Genomic DNA, 26,364 nt, shown 5'->3' with positions numbered 1-26,364 from the left:
CTTGACACAGGACACCTTGCTTGTCACCACCATCCTTCCAGGGCTTGTTAGGGGTTCCAGAGGGCAACACGGGGCTCCTTATGCCCCAGTGGGGCTGCTGAGCCCAGCAGGGCTGCAGGGGCCACAGCCGATCGGGTTGAGAATGCTCACCTCTTGCCATTCCCATGCGGAGCCGATGGGAAAGGCTTACAGAGCAAACACCCGGCCTGCCAGAACCTGGAAAACACTGATGCAGCCGAGCAGGACATCACACTCATTCCCTCTGCCCGCACTCACTAAGCACCTACTATGTGCTAGCGTATGTGCGAGGTACCAAGCACACACGACCCTGCCCTCTCGACAGGAGGTGGGTGGGAATCAGATTTATTGGGGTTTTTTTGACAGTCTCAGAGTCCTGATCACAGAGCAAAGATTCAACGAAGACCTTACATTGCGCGTGTGTGAGTAAGGACAAGAGAAAAAAAGAGGAAACATGCAGGAGAGAATTAGCTCCTGATGTGCCCAGTAGGAAACGTTAAAAACAAACCTTCGCCCCTAGTTTCTCCAACAACTGCCCCAAACACTTCATCAGGGAAGGAAAACAACTCCGTTTCCTCTTGGGAGCCAGTACAGTATTGCTTTTCAATGTTTCAAACCCGTAAACAACCCTGCCTCCCCAGTTAGAAAACCCCAGCTCACGCAGGAATCATCCATCTTCATCTCAAACGCACATTTCTGCTCCTTGGCTGGAAAAAAGAAAAGCACTAAACAGACCTCGGTGACCATTGTGTCAAACCTGAGAGGAGAGCGGGGCCTCGGCCCCACACTTCACCAGGTTGGGAGCAGCTTCAGGTGGGGTGTCATGTGAGGGCGTTTACGGAGCACGGGAGACACTGTCCGCCCGGCCAGCAGGGGGGAGGGCGGCTGGGGGGAGGAGGGTCCCCAAGGGAATTCTGAGAGGGACATTGAAAACTTGAGTAAAATCCTGCATTGGCAAAGCCAGGTAGGTTTAATAACAGCCGTACAAGGAGCCCGAAGTGGGGGACCCTCCTCCCCAATGAAACTCTGTTTATTTCCGTGACTCCACACCAGCGAGAGTTCCCCAAATCATGTATTTTAGGAGCCCAACCCCAAGAGCACTAACTGAATTACCTTTTCCCCAACCTGCCGGAACCTCAGCCCCAAGTTTATTTCTCTGCTTACTGTTTGTTTAATTTGGAGGGGTCAAAACGCCACTCCCAGCAGCGGGTGACCCCCAGATTCCAAGTACAAGTTTCACTGAAGCACAGTTTTACGCTTGTTCCTAACGCAGCACTCTTCAATCCTTGGCAATCTTACTCTGCCCCGTTGCGGTTCCAGGGTGGAGGAGGAAGGGCGGTTCACGGTGCCTTTAATCACCTCCCAGCCAGCGAACCACCTTGTGCTGTGTGCATAAAACCAGGCGTGAGACAGTGCCAACAAGACTTCCTGCTCGCAGGAGGCCAAGGGAACAGAGTCAACTTCTTGAAACTCTAAACCGAAAAGATCTATGCACCCCAATGTTCACAGAAGCACTGGTTACAACAGACAAGACATGGAAGCAACCTAAATGTCCATCAACAGATGAATGGATAAAAAGTAGGTGGTAATGTATACACACACACACACACACACACACACACACACACACACACACACACACAATGGAATACTACTCAGCCATAAAAAAGAATGAAATAATGCCATTTGCAGCAACATGGATGGACCTTGGAGATGATCATACTAAACAAGTTAGACAGAGAAAGACAAATATCATATGATATCACTTGTATGTGGAATCTAAAAAATGATACAAATGAACTTGTTTACAAAACAGAAATAGACTCACAGACACAGAAAACAAACTTATAGTTACCAAAGGTGGGGGGGGAGGGATAATTAAAAGTTTGGATTAATAGATACACACTACCATATATAAAATAGACAAACAACGAGGTCCTACTGTGTAGCACAGGGAACTAAATCCAATATCTTGTAATCACCTATAATAGAAAAGAATCTGAAAAAGAATCTATGTATGTATAACTGAATCACTTTGCTGTGCACCTGAAATGATCACAATATTGTAAATCAACTATACTGCAATTTAAAAAAAGAGAGAAAAACAAAAAACAAGGTCACAGATAGGCATAATATATTTTTTTTAAAAAAAGGTAACTTCTTAAAAAAGAAACCACACACACTGCATAAATATCCAGTGGAATGTTATCCAGCCATCAAGGCGAGTGAAGGTCTGGTACCTGCTGCGATGCTGATGAACCTTGAAGATATTATGCTGAGTGCAAGAAGCCAGACACAGAAGACCACCTGTAGTGTGACGGCATTTATGTGAAACACCCAAAACAGGCAAATCTATAGGGACAGGAACGGATTAGGGGTTGCCAGGGGCTGAGGGGAGAGGGGAATGGGGTGCAACTGCTTACTCTGTGTCCTTTTGGGGTGATGAAAGTGTTTTGGAAATAGATAGAGGTGTGGTTGCACAACACTGGGCATGGACTAAATGCCACTGAGTTTTTCATTTTAAAATGGTTAATTTTATGTTATGTGAATTTTGCCTCAGTGAACGCACACACACGCTATTATTATTTGCAACCTGAAAAGAAGCTATGATTTTAACCTCTTGATGTCACCTGGATGTCTTCTGTTAGCTGTAAAGATGTCCTAATAATGAAATTCCTTCCCAATAACACACGTGACACATTCCTGGATTTTGATACATTTTTTTAAATAAAAAAAAGTTTTGGGGAAGGTAATTAGGTTTATTTACTAATTTATTTTTAATGGAGGTACTGGGGAGTGAACCTAGGACCCTGTGCATACTAGGCGTGCAGTCTACCACTGAGCCATACCCTCCCCCCAATAGTACTTTTTTTAAAGAGGAGTAACATCTGGTGTCAGTGCTCAGTTTCTAATTCTCTGTCTGCAATGGAGTCACATTTCAACAAGTCTTGATACGAATGATTTGCTTGAGGGGGAGAAAGCACAATTCCAGAATATGTGGGTGCCTCCTCTCTAGAAAAAACATCGCCAATTCAGACAGGGGGGCGTTCAGGGAAGAACATGTATTTGGCGGGTCTTCCCCACCCAGCCTGTGTCCCAGATGCATGTCTGATGCCTCTTCGGTAGCACGTGCTCGTAAGGACGACCTCCTTGGGAAACCACACTCTGCCGATCAACTTCCACATCTGCATTAGGGGTTGGATGAAACGGAGTTTCTTGTTTTGGTTCTAGAGGAGTGATGTGGGACGTCAGAAGTCACATGCCCTTAAATAAAACCACACAGAGATGGATATTAGTACCAGGTTTGTTTGGAAGTACCAGTGGCTGTTTAATTGCAATTTTACAGAAACAAACTATGGACTGAGAGTTATTTTTATCAGTCATGTTTTTTTGTTTCTGCCATTTCCAGGGTGAGCCTCAAGTACCATGGCCAGACCCCTGCAGCTGGGGTCATTTCCCCCTCAGCCTGGGCGCTGATGGCATTTGGTGAGGAGTTGATCACAGGTCCAGCCTGGGGACCCTGCCTTGCCTCACTGCTGCCCCACAGGCTCCTGCCCTCACTCATCCCAAAGAAGCTCCTGGCCCACACCCCGTGTCAGATGAGGGACCACACCGACCGTCTACCCTCGATTATCCCAGTCTGGGACTAAGTCTGGGCTCTGGCTTCCTTCCCCACTCCCTGCTTTGGGCTGAAAGCACCTCTGCCAGGGGCTCAGGCAAGTCAACCCACGGGAGAGAAAATCTCCCTTTGCTCCTTGGCCCATTCCGCTGCCTTTTCCACCAGGAACTGAAGGCGGAGGCAGGATATATAATTTGCAGGGTCTAGTGTCCAATGAAAATGCAGGGACCCTTATTCAAAAATTGTTAAGGACTTCAAGATGGTGACAGATGAGCTTTAACACAAGCACAGGTCCTTCCAGGCGCAGGCCCCTTGGGTCCGCACAGGCCTCGGGCCCCTGACTGCTGGTGAGGCTGTGGGGTGGTGGGAAGATGGAGATACAAGAAACTCCACTTATCCAAGCACCATCCTCGGTTAAGGGGCCGCATGTTCTAGCAACAGTACCTAAAACTGGGTGGATTCATCTGTCTGTGTTCTCAGGCCAGACTCCCACCCCTTAAATGATGAGAGAAAGCAGATTTGGGGAGGAGCAGGTGAGCCCAGATTAGAAGAAGCTGAGCACGAGGCGACTGTGGGACATCTCAGGGGAGAAGTCAGCTGTGGGAAACAGAACATCCCCCTGACCTGGAGTCACCCAGCAGCCCCAGTGCCCATCCTCCTGGCCCGGCAAGTCCAGCAGAGATAGTCTCCCCTATTCTCTGCCGAATAAAATCCCCAAGGCACACTGATGGATCCAGCTTCAGGCACATGCCCATCCCTGAACCAGTCACTATGGATGTGGAAGTGGGTATTCTGATTGGTCAGATCTGTGTCATGTGTTCTGCCCATGTGGCCAGGAGAGGGTGCGGTACCTTGACTGACAACTCCATCAGAAAGCCTGGGGAATAGGGGATGGTTCCCAAAGGCAAAGGGGATGCTTGCTACTAGAAGGGCAGTGGAAAAATATGTTGGATACAAAAAGTAATAATAATAATAAAACAAACAAAGCCAGCCACAACAACTCAGACTAAGTTATACAAAGAAGAAAACTTAACTGAGTGAAAAAGCAGGAATCCTAGAGGAGAGCTAGCTTCAGAGAGTCCAGGAACCCTCAGGTATCACCAGCTCTCCTATCTATCTGACTCATCCGTCCACCCATCCAACTGTCTTTCTCATGGTCCTGCTTCTCTCTGTTTATTGTTAAGGCACAGGCTTTGAAGCCAAACTATTGAAGTTCAAGTCCAGATTCCATAACTGATAGCTATGTGGCCTTAGGACAATTTACTTAAACTCTCTATGCCTCCGTTTCTTCATCTGCAAAACGGGGATAATAAGCTGTCCCATAAGACTGATCTGAGGATTAACTGAGTTATTCTTATAGAGCGCTCAGAACAGCACCTGACGCCTGGTAATTGCTCCACAAGTGTCAGTTCTCGCTGCCATTGCTGTGGGTGGGCTCTTTGCACGTGGCTGGGGTGGGCAGGGTGGAGGGGGGGAGGGAGAGCCACAGACAGCTCCAGCCCTATGCTGTTCCACTCACCAAACCTCTGACGGGGCAAGCTTTACTCTTCTCGGCATCCATGCACAAAACCTCAGGAAAGGACGCTCTGGTGCCCTGGCCGGGGTCACATGCCCATGTCTGGGTCATTCACCACGGCCAGGGGTAGGGTACTAGTTTTGACCAAGCAGGCATCATGTGTCCAAAACTGTGCCTAGGGGTAGGGGATGTGGTTGGCAGTCTACCCAGAGCCCGGGCTGTTCCCAGGAGTCAGGGAGAAAGGATGCTGGGCGGGCTAAAGCCACCGATGTCCTCTGCACTGGCAAACCTTCCTGGGGGGACTTCACACTTCTTACAGTTTGTGTCTTGGAAGAGTTACATATGGCCATCATCCTCATGGGTCAAAAAGAACATTCATCAACGGCTACACGGTGAACCGTGAGGGGCCACTGCGCCAGGTCTACCCTCCAGGTTCCAGAGCCTTCTGTGCGCCCCGCGAGGCTCCTGGAACAGAGGCTGGCTCGCGACGCACCCTTCTTGCTGACCCTGCAGCCGGCCCACGCGCGCCATGAGTCCTTGCGTGTCCTTGGCTTGTAATGAGCTAATCCTCACCCGGGATTGTTTCTTCTGAGGGGGTTCTCTGTTGCCTGGTTTGTGGAGCCAATTTTAGGTAAACCCTCAGATTGAGAATCACTCAGCACACAACTGAGGTAAATCAATATTATAAACAGCATCTGGCTTGGGCTTAAAGTTTTACTTCTCACAGGATAGCGTTTCTCCCCCGACTCAGAACCCTGGATGTGAAAAAAAAAACAAAAAACCTTTCTTGGCCTCTGAGTCCACCATTCACAGAGGGTGTTGGTGCCTTTGGAGGGTTTCAGTTTTATTCCGGGGGCGTCCGAGATCCAGGTCTCATCTTCTTAAGTGAGTGTTACAACGGACTGCTGAGACCTAATTCAGGTGAGACTCCGCCTGGAAGCTCCGGCTTCAGTGACAGATGTCTCCATCGCCTTCCAGCTTCCAGAGGACACTGTGTTTCTAGCACTGGGATTTCCCCTCTCTTTCATCCATGACTTTTTAATTGATTCAGTTATCCAGCTTTTACAGGCGTTTGTATCCAGAGTTCTTCCATATTATCTTGGTCCACCATGTTGCCAAAACCAGAAGTCCATTGTAGACACTCAGTAAGATAACTGCCAAATGCTGAAGAGTGGAGAAATGCACCAACGAGCTGTCATCTCAGAGAAAGCGAGGAGCCACGGTCAGGTTGCTTGTCAGCTCTCTTGTTCTCCAGCTATTTGAAAGACAATATGGAAACTATTGCAGGGGCCACCCGTCTTTTTCTTTTCCATTTGGCTGATGAGTTTCCCTCATCAATAAGAGACAGGGACAGCCCAATGTCACTGTCATTAGCAACAATACAGATTGCCATCCTGGCCAGCATTTATTCACCATGCACCAGACTGTAGTAAGTGCTTGCTACACATTATCTCATTTGAGGTGCATTATAATTCTCTAGGGTAGCAACAGTATTACCAGTCTCACTTGACAAATGCTGGACCTGGGTGATCCGGCGAAGTGAATTCACAGCTAGTAAACACGTGTGCTGAAATTGAACTCAGGTCATTCAGGCTTCCAAGCCTGCCTATTTTCAGTAAAGAAAAATGAAAGCAAAATGGCAAAGTGGATGGGAAAGACTAGATCTGTTCTGACTTAAATATCCTTGGCTGCTCATGGTACCACGTTGTGAAAACACAGCCCTCTAGTTAATTTACTTCAGTCCTTCCCATCCCACCCCCACCTCCTCCTTCTAGCACAGAATTGCAGTCGTGTTTTGGATGCTTTCCTTGGTTCACCTTCATCCCTACCTCACCCCCACTTACCAACTTCTTTTCCCTGGCCTAGATTCCGGTTGCCACAGCCCACGCCCTCCCCTGCTCTGGCTCAGGCTGATCACTAGAAAGTTCACAGGGTGGTGCATATCAGTCATGCCCTCTCATTTCTCGTAGTCCCCCACCCTTGCCCCAAGCCCAAGTCCTGCACAAGAACAAGCCATGGGTTCTGTGTCTGCACCAAAGGTAAGCCGAGTCTTGGGGCATGTCCTTGCCCCAAGTTCACAAACAGGTCGGCCTCTTCCCCTTGGCACAAACACAGAACTAAGTTTTACCTTCCTGAGACCACAGTCTGAGAGATTAGCCAGTGTCAGAATCTGATTCCACTACCTGCCGGCCGTAGTAGAAAGCCAGGAGTCCAGAGCCCAGTCAGATCAAGGGAGACCTCAAAAACACCTGTCCAGGAAATTTTAGGAAATTGGATAAAGGAGGCAAGAGAGGATATCCAGGAGAGTCTTCACACCAGAGCAGTCAACACACCGGACACACACACACATCCTTCTGTTGGCTTCTGTCATCCCCACCCCTCCCCCCATAGCTGCCAAGTCTTCTCTTTTCCAACAACTTTCCCCCTTCCTGGAGCTGTTTTCCCCAGGTGTGGTGGTGGTGGTGGTGGTAATAGCTCAGTGGTAGTGTGTGCTAAGCATGCACGAGGTCCTGAGTTCAATCCCCAGTACCTCTATTCAAAAAAAAAAAAAAGACATGCTTTCCCCTCCAAACCTTTACCCCTTCCCTATTTGATATCTCAGATCTGAATGTAAAAGATGTGCAGACATTTCCTCTCCACCTTATCCGCAGCACTACCATTGCACACCGCACCCCTCCACCCTGCCAACACACACACATTTGGCCACTGACAAAGGTAGGCATCTTTGTTTGTCATTTAGAGCAGACCAATGGCATTTGAAAAGGTTATTGCTCTTACAGTAAACTGTGTAGCCCAGGGACAGTCACCTTGTGAGCTTCTTTATTCATGAAACCTCACTCTCCCTCCCAGGATTGATGGGTGACAGCTCCTCGTTCTGAGCCTTTCTTATATATATTTACAGTAGTTTCCGGAGTACATCCTTAATCAAAGGGGCCATGACTCGTGGACACATCTTTGGAATATTAGTGAGTAACTCATTAAAATGTTAATAGCTTCTGTCCGGGTGTATTGATCGTGATGTCAACTATACTTGGAATAATAGATAAAGTTGAGTCTTTAATTTTTATCTTTCAACGATGCTGAGTGATAAGTGAACCAAAGAGTGTCTGAGGGGAAATAAGTTACCTTGGAGGCCTCCAAGTGAACTGGGATCAAATAAAGAAGGATCTGTCAAGCTCTGTGATGAAAAATGTCACTGCAGACAGAGTCAAGCTCCAGCCCAAATACAGAGTAGGGGAAATACCCCAAATCTGTGGACCGTGGGTTTTTTCCTGAGGATGTTTCTAGGTATACCAATCAGCAAGGGTGATTTGTGGGGGTGGGTATAGTTCAGTGGCAGAGCATATGCTTAGCATGCATGAGGTCCTGGGTTCAATCCCCAGTCCCTCCATTTCAAAAAAGGGGCTTTTTTTCAACAACCTGAAAAATATCTCCTGGCTTCCCCAAGTCTTCTTAGCAATGGAGGCACGGGCAACTCCAGATTGAGAGGAACCACCATTCCAAGAGCCATTTTCAGTTTCACAAGACAAACGTCCAGGGTGAGCGTCCTCTTGTGCTCTGCCTACCTGCCGGTTGCTCCCTGGCTTCTATGTCCTTTGATCCTTTGTACCTCATTGGCCTTCTGCCCTTGCTCTTCCTTCTGCCTGGAAAGTTCTCCTGGCCTCCGGTGTTCACGAGGCTGCACAAGGCTGGATCCTTCATGCCAGTCAGCTCTCAACCCACCTGTCACCCCTGGAGATGCTCCTTGGACTTCCTATCCTGAAACAGCCCCCCTCATCCTCAAGCAAACCCTCCCTAATGCGAACCTGCTTGATTTTAAATGCCATGTCCCTCTCTGAAGTCATCCTTGTTCTCCGTCAACTTGATTTCTAAATGTCTCCTCCCAGAACGATGAGTGGGGACCATGTCTATCTTACCTCTCACTGCAGCCCCAGCATTTGGTCCAGGTCAGTCACGTGTGTAGTAAGCACTCCGTAAATATCAGTTGAATAAATGAAGAGTTCCCTAAAACAAGGAAGGGATCCTGGGGAGGCCCAGAGGAAGTTAAACTGAAAGGGGCTCTACTAAGAAGAGCAGAGGAGAGGCTGTGAAGGAATGTGGGGAAATCCTCAGGAAATGTCTCCTACTTAGAGGATGCGGAGGAGGAAAGGATTTGGTTGGGATGCACACCTAAAACTCCAGTTACTACTTGGAGCTCAATTCAAGAGGGAAAATCCTTCATACAACTCTGTGACTCAGAGCCTGAGTGCCATGGTTGAAGAATCTGCTTGGGTCTTAAGTCAACGTTTCCAGAACAAACACCCACAACCAGAAGGGGCCAGGGCCCCTGACACATCACACCACTCTCTCGGGCTGGGGCAAGTTCTGTTAAGGACATTATTATCATTCCTGACGATCTGCCATCCCAGCCCTGGCTGCTCTGATACCCCATCAATGGGCCCATTCAGATGGCGCCCCGTTTTGCATATTATTCTTAATAAACATTCACGGCACAAGCCATAATGGCCCTTTCAAGGCTGCTGCTTTGAATGTGTGTTAACAACAGAGTACCTTTGTGTACTTACACATAAAAGTACACTGGCCACCCTGTTGATACGTGGCATATATATTTATAAATATTTATCACCGAGTCACGGCTGACATTTTCAAAATGCTGCATTTGAACTAGACCCCGTTTTTTTTCTGTCTGCCAAGCTGAGAGGCCAGACAAGGTTAATTAATCCAATTTTGCCTAATAATGTGTGGTGTAATGATCTCCATGCCCTGGTTTTATTTGCCAAGGGGGAGGGGGCTCCAGGGAAAGAGCTCTGTGACTCGGAAAGGAGGGCTTTCCCAACTCTGGGCTTGATCCCAGGCCAGCCTGGGGCGATGGGGACGTGCCCACAGCACCTTCTGGGGAAGCAAGAAAGAGAAGAAGCCAGTTGCAAATAAAATCCAGGGCTCCGGACTTGGGTTATCCCCAGGGCAAGGGATAAAGTGGCCTAAGGAGTCTCTCTCCTGATTCTATCCCCGTCTCCTGCCCAAGCCCCTGGGAGATTCCAAGGATTCAGAAAGGACATTCCAATTGCACTCTGATGACTGGGCTGGAACTCCTTGCTCCTCACGGCTTGGTTGATGTGAGAACACTTGTGAAGATGTCTAGGGCAAAACAAATATTGGATCTGATAAGGATTGGCCAACAGAAATACCTGTTTTTAAAAAAAAGTGATGGCATGCTTTGCAAATGCAAATGCAAATGCTTTGACCTCGTGCATTGGTTTGGTTCACAAATGACTGTGCCCTGAAGACTCCTCCGCAAACCTGATATATCTTGATTATCCCCAAAGGGGCCTCCTGTTTTGTGCCTTTGGACCCCTATTCAGACTCATCTTCTAACTCCTGAAGCTGGAGAGCAGCTAAGCCAGGATGGTATTTCGAAAGGAGGTCTTCAAAGCATCTCTGAATTCCCTGAACCCCGGCTCATGTCCACTCAACTCCCTAGGTGTCGTGAATGCCTGTCTCTTCCCTGCCGTGGCTTTTGGTGTCGTAGGAATCCCGTTTGCCTGCCCCTGCTCTCCATCCCCACGTGGCCTCCCAGGTTGCAAAACAGACCGCACAGACAATGGCTCCAAGCTCCTTCTGCCTCGTCACCTCTGGGCTTGCCCTGGCCCGGCTCTGTGGGGCCAGCAAACTTCCCCACCCCACACTGCCCTCCACCCCACACTCACCTCCACCAAGCAAACCTGGACTGTTAAATCCCAACTCGTCGGTCCCATTTAACACGGATGAAACAAAACTGAAGAACAGTGATCTACTTTAAAAAAAAATTCAAGTGCAGGCCCGCACCACCTCAGGTTTTAAACCATCTATTCTTTGGCCCCTCTGTGTGCCACGGAGTCTTGTCGGCACCTGGAGCTCACGCCTAACGTGCCTGAGTCAGACGCCTTTCTCAACACGCCCTCGCAAGTGGCTTGATTACCCAGTGGGCATTCACTGCATCTGGGCTCCCTTCCTTTACTCTACAGCTGAGTCAGCAGGGAAGGGGGCGGGGCACAGCCATTGGAGGAATGACACAGCAGTTGAGGACAGGACACACTGGTTAGAACCAAGATGGCGGAAGTATGACTTCCAGTGGACCTTGAGCCTCATGGCACACCCACAGGCGCCAGGGCAGCTCCCAGGCTGACCAGAAAAGGTCAAAAAGAGGGTGGGGTCCCAATTCCTGGAAATCCTCTGAGGAGGCATTAATAACCACTTATTAATCAACATGTGGATGGGCATGTGTAGTAGACCCACCCAGTGTGCCCCTCAAGATCTCTCAGCTCACCTTCTTCCTGGACCCCCGCTGCTTGCCTGGCCCCAGGGCCAGACCAGCTTCCTTAATCCATGATGTTCTACTGCCTAGGGCCAGCCAGCTCCACACCCAGAGTCTCTGGCTCCTCCTGACCCTTATGGACTCAGCAAAAAAAAAGGTTGAAATGCACGTGCAGGGCATGGGGTCTGACTTCTGTCCGGCTGGGCAGGAGCTGGATGTGGCAACTGATTGTGAAGGGGAGTTAACCCCACAAGGAGTGGACATGTACCCAGGGGAGGCAGGAGCCTGGAAGCCAGAGAGATGATAGATGTTTTCTTTCTCCCTCCAGTGGACATTCTTAGACACAGTGACATCCGCTGGAGCTGAAAAGCACATCTGCCGACCCACTGGTTCTGTCTTCCTCATCCAGTGTCCTACTTCCCATCTTCCTTGCCTTGGCTCCCCCTTTCCTCACTCACTGCCCTGAGATTGCCTTAGTACTAAGTCTGCTTCAGGCTTAGTTTTCTAGAGAACCTGGACCAAAAGAGGCTATTTAAAAGATGCACAAGTTGAAGAACAGGGAAAAAGTCGCCTGAATTGAGACCATGGAAGAGACTGAGGCCAAGATTGTTAATAAGCCCGCTCGGTGGATTTCATTAAACTGCCTAGTTAATGCAGTGCTATGGACTAAATGTCTGTGTCCCCCACCCCCAAATTCACATGTTGAAAGTCTAATCCCCAATGTGACAGTGTTTGGAAGTGGAACTTTGGGGAGGTAATTAGGTCGTGAGGGTGGAGCCCTCAGGAAAGGGATTAGTGCTCTTTTAAAAAGAGTCACAAGAGAGCTTGCTGTCTCTTTCTGCCACGTGAGGACACCACAAGAAGGCAGCTGTCTACAATCCAGGAAAGGGGCTCCCACAGGGAGCCCAACTGGCCCATACTCCTGGCTGCCAGGACTGTGAGAAATAAATTTCTGTTCTTTGAGCCACTCTGTCTCTAGCATTTTGTTATAACAGCCCAAGCTGACTAAGATGTAGTCAGGCCAGCTGCCCCCTTGGAGCCCAAGTCATCAGGAAAGCAGGCCCCACTCACCCCTCCCAAAAAAAGAGGGAAGAGCGTGGCTTCTTTTAAAAGGTGCCAATTGAGGGTTTTCAGCAGCAAGTTAACAAAGAAATCCAGAAGCCAATAGATCATTACTTTAATAATGAAAACAGTAACACACACCTTAAATGTAGCATCACGCCATTTTCAAAATTCTTTTCCAGGCATTGTGCAGTTTGACTGTAATTGCAAATGCCACAAACCTCTGTAGCAGACTTGTACTGGGTTGAATCATACAACCAGTTCCATAAATCAAAAATGCTCGAATATCAGTTTCATGCAGTTCAATTTATTTGACAGCCAATGTCCAAATTCTGGAAGAGAAAGCACCATACGTAAGCAAGAGGCCTTGAGAAGGTAAGCCCTGGCAGAGGAGATGCAGGAAGAAGGAGAATGGAAGAGAAATGGGTATTAAGCGAAATTGCACCAACAATGACCTCTTTTCTTAGTAATAAGAGTTCAGTGTGGTTTTGAGGATTGAAATTCGATCTGTATTCCCTCAACCAAAGAATCTTATTCCTACAATTAACACGTTTAAAAGTAGGTATTTAACAAGTACTTGATGACTGATGAATGGACTTAAAGGTCAACATAAGGAAGAGGGCCACCAGCACCCCAAAATGAAAGGACTGAGAGGAAAAACATGACTTGTTTGTCTAAGCAATCGGGGAGCTTAAGCAATCGTGGTTTCTAATGTGGAATAATTTGTCAGGTGACCTTGAATGAGACTGTTAACCCTCTTTTTCTTGCCCCTGAGAAAGGAGGATAATACTTATTCCACACAGGGCAGTGCTGAAGAGGGTACACATGATTGATCACTGTGAGTTTGGGGAAGGAAGACGGTGTAATAAATACTAATTATAATAACGAATCCTGGCTTCTAAGAAAAATGCCTTTTTAAAAAAGGAAGGAAGGAAAGAAAAACTCCACCAAAAGATGGTCTCACGGGGCAGCTGTGGGGTGTCATGGCCTTATGCTCCTCGGAATAAATCCAAAGGGGGAAACACTTGGCTAGAATTCACCACAGCCAGAGCAGGCAGAAAACTTCCTTTTAAAATTTCTTCTTACGTAGATTTATTTCATGTTTCGATTGTCCAGTTATCACAATTTTAGATTAATATTTCAGAGCCAAACTTGCACACAAGCACACATTTCTTCATTTCTGTAAAGGCTGAAAGTAAACACTTAAAATGTAAAGGTCATAAATTGGCCTCATGTAAGAACTCAGCCATATATAGTGGTGGGTATTTCATCAGCATCCCTGAGCCCCTAGTCAATGGCTGTATTCTCGAGTGGATGTCTTCACGGAGTCATGGCTTCCAATCCTATGTCCTGTAACAGCCCCTAGTGTAATCTTGAAACAAATGGAAACAATGTCTGAGTTTTCAAGATGGATTTTCCAACCCTTTAGTTCTTCCCCCTCAGTTCTCTGTTTCCTCCCTGCTTCTGCACAACACGCACATGGTTTACAGTGTTTCCAGCCCAAACAGAGCACGCTCCGCAGGGAAGGGGGCTGATTGGTTTAGTTTGCGGGCTGCTCCGTAAGGGGTGGTAATTGACACTTTAACGTATGACATGTTGCATTCCTTCATCTCGCAGCCGTAATTGAATGCACATGAACCCCCCCTGCATTGGTGACCCCGGAGTGTGCCACACACCTGGAAGTAGTGAGGTTCAATTAACGTGTCACCGCCACTAATAGCGGCTACCAGTGAGAACCACCAGCAGCCAGGGAACAAAGCCCAGAGCAGCGCGGGGTAAACCCCAGGAGCGCGGCTCCCCAGCAGAGCTGCCCTGGACCAGCTCTTAAAATCTGGTTTTCCCAGGCAAACGATTTGCTTTTAATTACTCCAATTAATTTTAACTAATGGCTTTGCTCATCACTCACTCAAGGAGTTATTTTTGTGCTAAAATGCCTAAACAGTCCACTAAAAGGAAATGACAATGGCCCAAGTAAATTTCCGTGATAACACTTTTTAATAATTAAAAAATTGAGAAATTGAATATGATCTGAAAGTGGGACTCAAGCTGAGGAAATGCAGAATTAGTATGATGAATTCCACCCTTCCACTCTTTGGTTTCTTCCCCTCGTATTGGCGCAGTGCTCACGATGGCCCAGGGTCCCTGCAGGGATTATGCACCCGGGTCCCTGCTTTCCCCGGAGCTCACGGACTCCGTCAGAGCAGTTATGTGGGACCAGTGCCAGAAGACAGAGAAGGGGCAGTTCGGGGCAAGAGGACCCTCAGCGGTGACTGGCCCCCTGGCTGCAGACTTGAGAGGCTGGGGGAGGAAACAGCATCTGAGCTCCAGGAGGAGCCGGAGTTCACCAGGGAGCGGGGAGGGGAGAGGAGAGGTCCTGGGGCAGAGACCACTGTGCGCAGACAGGGGAGGCCAGAGAGAAAGTGAAGAACCTGGGGTGGATGAGAAAGGAGGGGGCCGAGTTGCATATGAAATGATGCTCAACATCAGAGAAATGCAAATCAGAACTATAATGAGGTATCACCTTATAACAGTCAGAATGGCCGTCATTAAAAATTCCACAATCAATTTTAAAAAATGCTGCAGAGGGTGTGTAGAAAAAGTAACACTCCTACACTGTCAGTGGGAATGTAAATTGGTGCAGCCACTATGGAGGACAGTATGGAGGTTCCTTAAAAAATGAAAAATAGACTTACCATATGATCCAGCAATCCCACTCCTGGGCATATATCTGGAGGGAATTCTAATTTGAAAAGACACATGCACCCCAGTGTTCATAGCAGCACTATTTACAATAGCCAAGACATGGAAACAACCTAAATGTCCATTGACGGATGACTGGATAAAGAAGATGTGGTATATTAATACAATGGAACACTACTCAACCATAAAAAAGAATGAAATAATGCCATTCACAGCAACATGGATGGACCTGGAGATGATCATACCAAATGAAGTTAGTCAGACAGAGAAAGACAAATATCATGTATCAGTTACATGTGGAATCTAAAAAAATGAATCAAATCTTATATACAAACAAAAAGTAGATTCACTGACATAGAAAAGAAACATGGTTACCAAAGGGGAAAGGGTGGGGGAGGGACAAATTAGGAGTTTGTGATTAACAGACAAACACTACTATATATAAAACAGATAAACAACAAGGACCTACTATATAGCACAGGGAACTATATTCAATTTCTTGTAATAATATATAATGGAAAAGAATCTGAGTAGAAAAAATATATATGTATGAGTATGTATAATTGCATTGCTTTGCTGTCCACCGGAAACTAACATTGTAAATCAACTACGCTTTAATAGAAAATAAAGTTTTAAAAATTAACAAAATGCAATTATTGAGCTAAAAAAAAAAAAAAAGGAAGAAGAAGGGGGCCAAGCTGGCGAGTGGTGGGAGGGAGGGGCTTTGGAGGGAGAAAGTAAGAGGGAGGCCCTAGCAGAGGACCTCCACCTCCCAGTCCCTGGGAGTACTGGAGTTTGGGCTGCCGTGTCCAAGTCTAGTTACACTTTTTCCAGAGCCAATAGCCTTTCTCTTCCTTAAACACACACTCACACACACAGTGTGGGGGGAGCACTAGCATACTAGAATTCAAAAAAGGGACAGGACTACGATTTTGGTATATTCTTAGAGGAAAGAAAGGGAAAGTATATTGCATTTTGCATTTGATAAATTCCATTTAATTTACATTAATTAGTGAATTGTTCATTACATTAATTGCTAATTAAATTAATTGTCAATTAATCGCAGTGATTTCTGGGAATGGAAATACACCAAAGCTGAAAGGCAACCCTATTCCACAGAAGGTGACGGCTGGTTCTGCCTGGCCACATCCAGGCAGCTGTCACTCTGACCACGCCCCTGCTTTGTTCTTTCCAACCGGGCACACAGCCCTGTCATTTTGCTGACCGGCTATGTCCATATCGCTTTGGTTCACTGGGCCTCAGGCTCCACTGTGAAGCAAGTTGGGTGTGACCTAGGTCAGTGTCCACCTGAGCACGGTGGGTGGCCTCCAAGGAGAACAGGTCTCCGGGACACCCACTGCTCCTTCCCCGCTCCTGGCTCATGAGCCCCCTGAGGAAGAAGGCCTCCTCCACCTGGAGCCGGCCTGGGCCAGGCTAGACCCAGAGGTATTGCAGGCAGGCTTCTGGGTCATCCTCAGGGCTGGAACATACACATGTTTATCTCTGCCCTCTCCTCACATCCCACGTAAGTGGCAAAAAAGACAGAGAAACCAAGGAATGTCCCCCAAGGACGAAAAGCTCAGGAGAAGAAGCATCAGAAGAGAGGAAAACTTTGGAAAGGTGAAAACTGAATGGACAAGTGGTATCTGACTTAGCAGGAGGGAGGAAGTTATACCCTTCCTGCTGGGGGCAGGTGGCAGGAGGGATGGCATCAGAAACAGAATGATCCCTGCAGAGCCACAGAGGGCTCAGGAATTGGGGGCAGCAGTTACGTCTGAGGGCTAGGGTACAACATCACACTGAAAGTCGGAGGGCTGGTAGAAAGATGGTCCAGGACTGGTGGGACCCGCAGGTCCGCTCCCCCAGTGCACGTTTGTGGTTCTGCAATAAAACGGCCTGCTATGCACTCTCTCTCTGAATGTCTGCTCCCTGCCCACCTCTTCAGAATACTGGCAGTTTCCTCTCCGACCTCAGAGCACTGGACCCAGGTGAGGGATGACAAACGGAAAGCTCACTCACTGAACGGGGGGTAACCCCACCCCACTTAACGGCATTGCAAAGTGTGGTGTAGCCCTGGAGGGGAAGGCACCCCTAAATCTGCTGGGTGGAATTCCCAGTTTGATCCCTTTCAAAATGGATGAGCTGACTACTCTTCTCATGTGGATTCCCATGTGTTGACATGCATGAGAACTTTCTAGTTTCTGGGGACGGGAGGAGTTTTGCGTAGACGCCTGCAGGAGAGAGGAACATGAGAAGGGTGGGGAGACCGGAAGACCCAGTGAGAACTGCCTCTCCCGGTCTTCCGGGCTGGTCTGCGTCCCCGCGGAGAGGCGTGTTGAGACTCTGAGCATGGGCGGTGTGCCTTCAAGGCCTCGTGGTGTTATTATCTGAAATATCTGCTGTGCTCGCTGGGAAAGGATTACACCTCGTCACCCCATTGACATTGGGTGTGGCCAACAAAATGTGAGTGGAAGTGATGTGTGAGGCTTCTGGGCTGAAGCTTTAAGAGTCACTGCTTTCTGAGGCCATTTGCTCCTTCCCTTCTGCCATAGAACCAGCTTTCCCTGGAGGGAAGCTGGGCCCTGCATCTTCAGCTGGGGTCCCAGGATGAGGACAACATGGGGCAGAGTCAACACAGTGTGCACAAGAAGCAAACCTCTCTTGTTGGAAGCAGCTGTAATGTTAGGGGTTGTCTGTTACCACAACATACCAGTTGCAAAAGCTGGCTGCTACAGTCCCAGTGACAATGCAGTCCAGCGTATAGTAGGGGCATTTTCTAACTCCTGCAGAAAATGAGCACCCTTCCTGGCCCCTTGGAGACAGTGGTCTGGGCTACACTTGAAGACCGTGCCTTCTGTGAAGATGGCACCTTCACAGAGGGCACCAGCAGGGGCAGTGTGGAGAAGCACCTCCCTCTAGTGGCCTGTGGGCTGCAGATGGCACCAGGAGGCCAAGGAGGGAGGACACAGTATGGCACCCACTCGGGGAAGCTCAGCCAGACCTGAGGACTCTACAAGGCCTGGAGGTCCTGTGTAGGAAGGTGGGCCCAATGGATGGCTCGGTAGGCATTGGGTCTCTGATTGTGCCCTCTATTCAGCTTTTCGTCTCAGCTCTATACCTCCCTTTATGCTATGGTTTTTTTCTACATGAACTATAAACTAACTTTTTTGCAACAAAAATATCTATTGATGCCTTAGAAGAGGTTCTAAAAGAAATACGAATCAGTATCACTTGAGGAGCACCCCAGTGTTCATAGCAGCACTATTCACCACAGACAAGACATGGAAGCATCCTAATGTCCATCAACAGATGACTGGATAAAGAAGATGTGGTATCAGTATAAATATATATGTGGTATACATATATACATACACACATACATACACATATACACAATAGAATACTACTCAGCCATAAAAATAATGACATAATACCATTTACAGCAACATGGATGGACCTAGAGATGCTCACACTGAGTGAAGTAAGTCAGACAGAGAAAGACAGATACCATACCACTTACAGGTGGAATCTAAAAAAAATGACACAAATGAACTTATTTACAAAACAGAAACAGACTCACATACATAGAAAACAAACTTATGGTTACCAAAAATGAAAAGAGGGGAGGGATAAATTAGAAGTTTGGGATTAACAGATACAAACTGATTATATATAAAATAGATAAACAAGAGGAACCTACAGTATAGCACAGGGAACTATATTCAATACCTTAGAATCACCTACAATGGAAAAGAATCAAAAAAGAATATATGTGTACGTAACTGAATCGCTATGCTGTACACCTGAAACTCACACAACATTGTAAATCAAGTATACTTCAATTAAAAAAAAAACAGTCACTTTGAAATCTCTCTCCAGATAATGGGGGGTTCTTGGGCTTAAGTGTTAGATGATTCCAGGAGCTTTTGCTCCCTGTCTGCCCACTCTGGTCACTGCTTCTCCAGGGGTTGACCCCTCAACAGCCCCACCCCTGTTCTGGCCAGCTCTGGTTTTCAGTCCACCCCACAACCTATGCCCACAGAGGCCCTCTGCCCTCATGGACCCCGTGCCTGGCATTGTGAAGACTCCCTCCCAGGCGCACAGAGATACTCACCCCTCACCCACTGCCCATTGGGCCGGAGAGGGGACATCTAGGGCTCTGTTCAGGGTCACTCTGTCTCTTTTCCACCCCCACATCCCAGGGTCTTCGCAAAGAGGCCATTCCTCCACATCTAGCTTCGTGGACCAAACATGAGATCCCCGGAGGGGCCCCACGTCTGACTGTATACCTGTGGGTCACATGTATGCATGACCTTGACCATCCCTCATCCAACAAATTTCGACCTGACAACTGCTTAAGCTCTCTTATCTCTAATGAGTCTTTTCTTCCACTTGTCACGTTCAAAGAGAAGAGCGTCCCTGGTGCCTATTTTGTCTGTTAAAGAATCTTTTTCTCCTTCCCAAGTCTCTATCCATGTGCTGTAAACCTAAAGGGAATCTCCCTTTATGATGTCTAATCAAATGCAGAAGTGGGAGGGAAGCCTTGAATCCACAGGAGAGCAAGGTTGGCTACGCAGTGGAAACAGGATGGAAGAGGATAGCTGTGCAGACAGAGTGACAAGAGGAAAACAGAAAAGGCCAGGTGTCAGGGGTGATGAGCAGAGGAGCTGAAGAAAGAATGAAATGAGTGGGAAATTGATGGCAAACACGTAAGCAGGGTCACAGGCACCCGAGATGTAGTAATGGGGACCCAGGCAAGGTGTGAGTGCTTGGGTCAGATAAGCCTTTAGGTCCCCCAGTTTCTGGAAATCCATAAAACAAGAGGACATGGATGCTGGCCACCAGCCCAGAGCCTCCGTGACGCCTGACTCAGTTCACATGGTCCCCTGATCTGCCAGGCCCTGCCAGCCTCCTGACCTCAGTCCCAGCTGGAATGGCCCCAGGGAAGACTTGGGCCATTTCCAGCATCACCAGGGTGAGACCCCAGCACAGCCTTCACAATGCCTCCCAAAGTCAGAGCTACAGGCAGCTCTGGCACCCAGGTCAGGCATGACCCAACCCATGAAGTTACTAGCAACTGTTGGGAACTGCAGTCTAGAAGGATGGGGCAATCTTTCCCAGGAGAGACAGTGAAAGGAACCAGCAGATAATCTGCTTACCTTTCTTGGCCCCTCCTACCACCCCCCACTCGCAGCCTGCTCCAAGCAACACTGCTTAAATACAGCCTCTCCTGGGATGTCGCAGAGGGCCACATGGCCAGCTGTGAGCTCTTGGGGAGCTGTGGCCAGCTGGAAAATGACCAATGACGCTCCTGTGTTTCCTTCCCTCCTTTTCCCCCTCCCTCTGGCTTCCCTGGGATTGCACTACCTCCCCCTACCAAAAAGAAGTATTAGCCTGCAAGCTGGGCTGCGGGCTGTTTTCTAAGGCACCTAGACAAGTCTTGCCCCAGCAAACAGCCCCCCTGAGCAGAGCAGTGAGGAGCTGTACACCACGATAGACATTACAGTCTCATCGATTTCCTGGATTGGGTGTCTGAGGCATAGTCATCTGTATCTATTTCCTAGGGCCGCTGTGACAAATTACCACAAACTGGATGGTTTAAAGCTGCCACAATGTATTCTATCACAGTCCTGGAGGCCGGAAGTCTTTGATCAAGGGACTGGCAGGGCTGCATGCACTCCCCAGGCACTGGGGAAGAAGCCTTCCTTTCTAGCTTCTGGTAGCTGCTGGCACTCGTGCTCCTTGGCTTGTGGCTGCATCCGTCCAACTCTGCCTCCGTCTGCACACCACCTTCTCTGTGCATCTGCTTAACCTCCCCTTGCATCTCTCCTGTAAAATCACTCACGATGGCATTTAGGGCCACCTAGAGGAGCCAGGATGATCTCCTCACCCCAAGATCCTTAACTTAATCACATCTGCAAAGTCCTTTTTCCAAACAAGACCACATTCACGGGTTCCAGGGATTAGGACGTTGACATATCTTGCGGGTGGAGGGCATTTTCCAGTCTGCCGTACCATCCTCACTCTCCTGGTCGGAATAGACGGAGAGAAAGAAAATCAAATCAAGTGAAACACTAACTTTACCACCAAATAGTTCCAGAGACAGAGAAGCACGAGCAGGAAAAGAAGTGCTAGTGTTTCCATCTCTGGTGCCATCTGGGGCACGGGAGAGACCCCACTTTCAATCTTCACGGCCACATGTGTTATTTCTTCCTTGAGAGGCACTAACCCACCTAACCCAGCACTGCTGAGCAGAACCGCTCCCAAGTGGAAGAGCTGGGCTGGCTGTGTGCCCCTGGCTCGTGGCAAAGAGATCCATCCCCCAGGCCCCTCCCCTTCCTCCCACTCATTTCTGCTCCTTTGGGCCAAAAAGCCCCCAAGCTAGCCATAGCCAGAGGGAAGCCACCAGTGCCCCCACTGAAAACCCATCTGTGAAAGGCTCATAAACCACACCCTTGGAAAACTCACTCCTCCTTATAACTCAACAGAGAACAACTCGATTCAGAGATTTAAATAAATGTGTTTGTGCAGGAGGTTGTTTCTTTTTTCAGTGGGGGGTTTTTGCATCATATTCTTTCAGCTGTTCATGTTTATAAAGCCAGGAACAATTATGGGCATTCCTCCAAATGTAGCTGTCTCTAGTGTCAGATCAAGCAAGTGGCCACTGAGCCCTTAGTGTGACTTCAGGGGAGCCAGAAAGGCTCAGAATCCCAAAGCCTGCAAAACAACTAGGTCAATGTCCCAGATCCTACCATTAGAGCTTCCTTCCTTTGGATATGCCCCTGGTCAGAACACTAATATTGCTGGAAGGGGCCTCCCTGTTAAGCATGGTTCATGTATGCAGTTCATCTTAGCCTCTTCTCAGAGCAGTGTGATGGTGGGGGTGTGAAATAATCCACTGGGTAGGACAGGGGACACAACTGAGGGGAAGATGAGGAATCCATTGTAAGGCTGAATCCTGGAGAAGGTCCCTTGTGATTCTAATTTTATAGTTGAACTACACTGTCTTAAGTGCCTACCTTGTGTCCAGGGATATGCCCTTCCACACAGATTATCTCACCAAGTCCCTACACCAGCCTGTGGGGTAGGCGCCCAGGCATCTCCATTTATCAGCAGGGTGGGGTCCAAGTCCATTTGTTCCCACCTAAAGTGACACCAAACAAGTTGAGTATATGTCCGTATATGTCAAGTAAAGTTTCACCAGAGAACTGTCTCCAAACCTGACTAGTGCTTTGGAACTGGGTGGCTTCACAGCAAGACCTCAGACATAACATATTTCTAGAGGTGGAAGAGGCCTTCGTGGCTGCCACAAAATAGACAGACAGACACACAGAGGAAAGCTGAACCAGAGAGGGGGCAGGAAGGAAAGGAGGAGGCGGGGTCTCCAGGTTTCCTTGGCCAAATTCCTGCAAGTAGGACTCACCAGGGACTAGGATGGGAATGCTTGGGAGCTGGACAAAAGGCAGGGAGACAGGGCTGGAGTAACCAGGAATCTGAGTGGCAGAGACTGGCCTGAACCTATGGCAACAGGGAGGGGGCGGGGCTGTCCTGAGGGAGGGTCCCATTAGGGGGACCCCAATCTGAGATTCTTGCTCTAAGAAAAAAATCTTTGAAGGAGTCTGAGGTGAACTGTACAGAAAAGAGGGGGCCCCCCCATCTATTGGCAAAAGCGGACGTAGACACTGGAGAAAAGTCTTCTCAAGTTAGCTTGCAGGAATCCCACAAATTAATATTAAGCACAACTTCACCAACAAAAATCCACAAATATTTGGGAAAGCAAGTCACTATGAACAAAAACTAACAGAAACAAGAAACAACATCTGTAGTCCCGAAGGACTAGATATTTCTATTCTGTCAACAGCATGCAGAATTGTGAAGTATAGAATATCTAAAGAAGAAAGGATACACTTATAATGTGTGAATAAACAACAGAAAAACATTGGGCATGAATTGGTATAATTGGGGAGAAAAACAGAACTTCTAAAAATTAATAATAAGATAATAAAAAAAACTCAATGGCTAAGTTAAACAATAGATTACACTGTTAAAGAGAGAATTCATGAACTGGAAGCTATAGCTGAAGAACTTATGAAGAGTACAGCAGAGAGAAAGAGATAAAGATATGAAAAAATATAAAAGATGGGGGAAAAGAATGAGAAGATCTAGCACAGAGCCGGTGAACTATGGTCCATGTGCCAAATCCAGTGGGGCCTCTGTTTTTGTAAATAAAGTTTTATTGGAACCACCACACATTTGATTGTGTATTCTCTATGGCTTCTTTCACACTACTGTAGAGCTGGGTAGTTGTGTCAGAGACCGTATGGTCTTGAGATGCACAAATTAGAATCCAGGGCCTGTCAGAGAGGAGGAGCCCTGAGCCTTCTGAGGCTTAGGATTGAAAAAGGCTTTCTATTAAGACTCAGAAGAACAACGTCCTGAGAGAAAGGGAAATGAGGCTTAGTCTGAACATCAGACTAGATCTCAAGGATGAACAATGCAGAGAAGGGAGTATGAGATGTGTGGAAGATCTAACATGGCTGTAACTGGTGTGGGCGGGCACGAGATGATGGAGGGTGCGGGGAGAAGTGATATTTGAAGATGTACTAGCTGAGAATTTTCCAAACTGACAAAAGACGTTAACTGCAGATTCAAGCAGGGTAAATACAAAGAAAGGTATTCCTAGGCAAATCAGAACTAAATGGAAAAACTAATGGAAACCAAAGACAAAAAAAAAAAAAATTCTTAAAACGCAGCTGGAAAAGAGAAAAAAATGAAAAACATTACATTCAAAGGGGCAACAATTACGCCAACAACTGACTTTTCAACGGGAACAACAGAAGCCAGAGAAGATAATGAAATAGGAATGAAACCACTTAATCTGGGGAAAGGAGTCCCTGCAAAAAACCTGCAGTAAACTTCATATTTGATGGTGAAATACTGAAAGCTTTCCTCTTGAGACCAGAAATGAGGAAAGGATGTCTGTTCTAACCACTTCTCTTTAAACTTGCACTGGAGGTCTGATCAGCACCAGACGGCAATAAATAAATAAAATAAAAGACATGGTGATTGTAAAGCATGAAATAAAACTGTAATTATTTGCAGACAAGATGGCATGTTCTTCGGACAACTTGGCAGAAGAGCCCTCTCACCCATCCCTGATGCAGGTACAGGGTGTGTCTTGGCACAGAGGTTAGAATCCTGTGGGGGCATCAACTGGCAGTGGGAAGGAGATATTCTGGCTTGACTTAGCTGCTGCTGCCCAGGGCGACCGTGTCAGTGAGAGGGTGGGCGGGAGGGGGAACCTGGCAGCTGGTGGGCTGCTCGCAGGACCACTGAGTTACACGGTGGGGCCCTTGGACATCTGTGAGGGTCTGTACTAGCCCTGAAAGCATTCTTATGCCCCAGGTTAGGGGAGTGACATTAAATAGCAAAACAAAAACATGATGACAGGTTGAGAGAGGGACCACAAAAAAAGAGAAGCAAAAAGGAAAAAGTTTTATATGTTAGTACCTTCAATGTCACTTTTTTCTGTATTTGAAAAAAAGCCTTACCTTTTTGTCTGGCCCTGCTTCCCTTTATACTTCAAGGCACAGCTTAGACCAGCTAAAGTCTCAGTGACAATAGAAGGGGAGGGGAAACTGCCCACTTGAGAAGGTCAGAAAGTCAGAACTGGCAAGGTCCCCTTTGCAGCCCCTGGCTTTTGTCTATAATGCATTCCTGAAATCACGCACTGGGGTCAGACCTGAGGGGTCAGAATAATAGATGTACCCTTGGAGCAAAATTCTTATAAGATCCTAACTTATACTTTCTCTTTTAGATTTTTTTTAATTGAAGTATAGTCAATTTACAATGTTGTGTTGTGTTAATTTCTGGTGCACAGCATAGTGAGATATATATATATATATATATATATATATACACATACATACACACACACACATATATAATCTTTTTATATTCTTTTTCATTATAAGCCATTACAAGGTATTGAATATAGTTCCCTATGTAGATATATTATAAAATTTGTAAATAGTTTGGCATATATTTCTAAAGGATAAGAACCTTTTAAAAAAATATGTAACTATGATGTCGTTATTATACCTAAAAAAAACAAAACCTGACACTGATGTTTGATAACATCAAATATCCAGCCAGTCTTCACATTTCCCTGATTTCCTCATACTTACATTTTCCAGGTGATTTGCCTGAATTAAGATGCAAAGTCCATATACTTTGCATGTGGTTGACATGTGTCTTTACATCCACAGATTCTCTCCTCCCTCCCCATTTTTTTCCTTGCTATTCATTTGTCAAAGAAACTGTGTTTTCAGCCAGATTTTCTGGTAGCATTCCCTGATGTCATTTAACACATTTCTCTGTCCCTGTATTTTTGTGAAAACTGGTAGTTACAATGTCTGGTTAGAAACTGAATCAGATTCAGAGTTGATGTTTTCGGCAAGACTCTCTTATAAAGGGTATATACTCTAATCAGGAGGCATGTAAGATAGCTGAATTATTCTAGAGATTTCCTCCCCCCACCCCCAGTCTCCTTCTCTTCCTCTTGCCCCTAGCAGCCACTGATGACAGATAATCATTGACGAAATCCGTGACTGCATCAGAGGTTTGCAACATGATAGATCCTAATTCTATCCTGCCTTCTTTCATATGAGTCAGAACACTCCTAGAGAGAGAAATTTCCCCTGGTTACCTACTTATTTACCCCTATATGTAATTCACTGCTGAATTTCCAGCATCTCATGTATGATCTTTTTCTTCACAAGTGAATCCATGGTTGGGCAGCTTAATTTCCTTGGGCATATGGTTGAGTCTAAAGACCCATACTTTCACAACATCTACTCATCGCTTTCTAATTCGATTGTACCGCATTCATGAGATCTACGATTTCCTTTCTCCATTTTCTGCTAACTTCCTTAAATTAGTTAGGGAAGGGTGCAATAAAATGTTCAAAGAATTAAACAAACCCCACTGATCAAGCAAAGAATACAACCTGCTGAAGCTGGACTGTGGGCCAGCAGGGACCTACCACCAGGCAACAGTTCAGAAAGGTCCTTCATCAGCTGATGCACCTGAGGCCAGGTCATGCACATGAGTAGACAATGCACAAAGTCAAATGCATGAGAGTCAGGCATCCTT

At 47.1% G+C, this 26,364-nt stretch overlaps 1 long non-coding RNA gene across 2 annotated transcripts; it reads right to left on the bottom strand.

The window, feature by feature from the left end:
- Window positions 1-2,232: 2,232 nt before the first annotated feature.
- On the bottom strand, window positions 2,233-11,069 carry LOC116660057. 2 transcript variants are annotated; one of them, XR_004315428.1, is made up of 4 exons: window positions 10,862-11,069; window positions 9,071-10,292; window positions 5,157-6,408; window positions 2,233-3,282 (listed from the first exon to the last, which is right to left on the bottom strand). It is a non-coding gene; the product is annotated as an uncharacterized LOC116660057 (long non-coding RNA). The 2 variants fall into 2 exon arrangements; XR_004315436.1 differs by lacking the exon at window positions 5,157-6,408 and having other exon boundaries at window positions 2,237-3,282.
- Window positions 11,070-26,364: the final 15,295 nt, after the last annotated feature.

The sequence above is a fragment of the Camelus ferus genome, chromosome 1, assembly GCF_009834535.1.
Source record: "Camelus ferus isolate YT-003-E chromosome 1, BCGSAC_Cfer_1.0, whole genome shotgun sequence".
Lineage (NCBI taxonomy): Eukaryota > Metazoa > Chordata > Mammalia > Artiodactyla > Camelidae > Camelus > Camelus ferus.
The sequence above is the reverse complement of the archived record's forward strand: the minus strand, read 5'-3'. Positions and strand labels throughout refer to the sequence as shown.